Source organism: Micropterus salmoides, unplaced genomic scaffold, assembly GCF_014851395.1.
Source record: "Micropterus salmoides isolate LMB-PRFRI ecotype aquatic unplaced genomic scaffold, ASM1485139v1 Ms_hic_scaffold_6, whole genome shotgun sequence".
NCBI classification, from domain to species: domain Eukaryota; kingdom Metazoa; phylum Chordata; class Actinopteri; order Centrarchiformes; family Centrarchidae; genus Micropterus; species Micropterus salmoides.
This window is the reverse complement of record NW_024044348.1, coordinates 26673815-26676642: the sequence shown is the minus strand read 5'-3', so window position 1 is coordinate 26676642 and position 2828 is coordinate 26673815. Positions and strand designations below refer to the sequence as shown.

Below are 2828 nucleotides of genomic sequence, written 5' to 3'. Positions count from 1 at the left end.
ATGTTGATGTTAAGCAGGTAAACGTTGAAACGAAATGTTCACCATCTCATTTTAGCTTGTTAGCATGCTAGCATTTTCAAATTAGCACTTAACACAAAGTGCAACAGGGGCTAATGGGAATGTCACTGGCATTAATTTGGTCATAACCCCAAACTTTAGATATTCCAATCCATCTAGTAAATGTAGAGATTTTTCTGGTTAAGTATGCCAGACAGACTTACTGCCATCCCTAGAGCCACACCTCTAGTGTGGATAAAAACAATGAAACAAAACCCATTTTGGACATTGTGCTCTGTTTACAACAGAGGCTTACCTTGAAGGGGATATGAAATGTCCATGTTTTGGCACTGGTAGTAGCTACATATATTAGAAAAATCACCTTGCATTAAAATTTATTTTAAAAAGTTGTTAAAACCACAGATATGACAAAATTATTTTCGTAATTTCTAGCCATCTAGCAAGTGAATCGCCATTTTGGAGTGACATCACAGCCTACGTAACGGGGTTGGTTGGTTCCGTTGGTGAGTGAAGAGAGTGAAGCGTTCCTGGACCGGACTGAATACGCACTTGATTTGAAATGGAGGAAGACAAACTTGAAAGACCTTTTGAGCCCGTGTCTCCCATTGACCATTTGAGCCGATATGGCGTGGAAACAGAGCAGTGGTACGTTGCTATGTCGAACAACCGGTGGTGGTTTGGGGCGAAGAGCGGGTTGGCAACGCTACCTGGTGTCAGTGTGGCTGTTGTACTGCGATGCCCACCATGTCAGAGTCCATCTGCTGTCAAGAGGCTGATCTTGACCATGTATTGCGTGGTCAATCCTGCATCACCATGGTGCCCACATTTACCATGCTGTGCCGGGAGGTAGATGTGTTGGAGGTGGCAATGCTTTCCTTGAAGGATGTCAGAGCGGAGACACTGGAGCGTCCCATCAACAGCTGGTAAGTCAAGCTAGCTTTAACCGCCGCTGAGTGGACCGATAAGGTTAACTGTGTGCAATACAACAAATACATGTTACACGGTGTTGACAAGAGACAGCAATATGATGGCAGACATCGCGAACAATGTTTCCATGTGTAGTTTGTTAACATATAACCTTAGACGTCGTCTTTTTGTCTGGTAACGTTACTAATAAACTTCACTAGCTAAACACTAAGTTAGCGTTAGCTAGTTCATGCTTACAGATGTTAGCTAACAATGACTGTACCTAACGTTAGTTGTTCGCTGGTTCGACCAGCTTACATGCATCTTGTTAACGAGCCAGTGTGATGCAAACATGTATGAGAGGTTTAACATGATTATATGATGGTAGATGAACTATTTTATGCATAGTTTGTTTACATCACGTTGTGCAGCATGTTATGAAAACAACGTTTGGGATACCGCGGTCAAAACACCGTGGTGTTGTTGACAGTTTGATGTCGGAATATTCCTACATTCGGCCAGGTTTATTGTCAATAACTTTTGATTGAGATCATCACTACACAGCAGCCATATTCTGTAATCTGACAGAAATTATTCACACTCTTGTAATTGATAGCAGATACAAATAATACATAATTTAATGTGCTAGATTACATTACCAACGTCATTCTGCAGTGCTAAACCCACTGGGGGTTTGGGAGTTGACCTCTGGGATGACATAGGCCTTCTGTATGTTGAACCACTGTCTTTTTGAGATGGTTTCCAGGCCAATGGTGTCGCACACCTCCATGAATGGACTGCATTCATTTCCAGTGACAAATACAGCAGCAGGGACAGAAACATTGCATTCCATAATTCCTCTAACTAAAGGCTGAGAATGCCACATATAGTCATGGCCATCAATGCATTCTGTATTCATCCTAAGCCCAAATCCACTTTTGGAGACTGTCGGTGCCCTCACCAAACATTTGCCACAGCCTTCCCAATGACACACATGAAAGAGCTTGGGATTGGGATTATCTTGACTCTCTTCCATTAAACTTTCTACCTCAGACTCTTCACAGCCCTCACTGCTAAGGTCCAGATCTTGCTGAGATGACAGTGCCGTAGCTGGGGAGAGACCTTCCACAGAAGTACAATATGAATGGTAATTTTGTAATATGTGGTTGTTAACTATGTCATCCGTCAAAGTGCCTGTGCAAATGTACTGCTTATTGCCTCCCTCTTCTGTATCCTGTTCAAGTGGATCAGTCTGGGTGCTGAAACTGACTGTCGAGAGGGTGTGGACACTGCCTGTCTCCTGGTCTATCTCCTTACAGATGTCAGCTTCTGGGAAATTGCTGCTGGCCACCAGACGCATGCATGGCTGCCTAACCTGTAAACACATTTACTGTTTTTAGGTACCCAACTGATATTGACAGCCTTATCATGGAATACTTTGTACTTACATCCTGAGTATAGGTTTAAAGCATATAAAAGAATCTTATACTGAAACACTGTTTCTTGTGTTATTCATTCATTAACCATGTATAGACGTTTTGTTGCAGTGGTGGTTGGGGGTAATTATTTTTGGTTCAATGTCCATACCTGTTATGGTCTGTAGTGTTGGTTCAATCAGTGAAAGTGAGTTTTATTTGGTGTTTTATTAACATAAGAGTAACGTGAGTAACAGTAGGGAATGTTTGTTACACTTCTGAGGGATGTTAAAAAAAAAAAGATGTGTGTGTGTATATATATATATATATGTTTATTTTTTTTCTCACTAGTGCCCATTATTTCTCCCCTGGTGAGAGATTTATTTGTGATGATCAAATGTACAAAACTGTAACGTTAATTGTAACATCTATGGACAATCATGCAACTTACTACATGAGTAATCTGACTTTAACTAATGTTATAGCATA

At 41.2% G+C, this 2828-nt stretch overlaps 1 long non-coding RNA gene across 1 annotated transcript; it reads left to right on the top strand.

The window, feature by feature from the left end:
- The first annotated feature begins 481 nt into the window (after positions 1-481).
- On the top strand, positions 482-2396 carry LOC119890752. The gene is made up of 3 exons (XR_005442295.1): positions 482-941; positions 1978-2071; positions 2168-2396. It is a non-coding gene; the product is annotated as an uncharacterized LOC119890752 (long non-coding RNA).
- Positions 2397-2828: the final 432 nt, after the last annotated feature.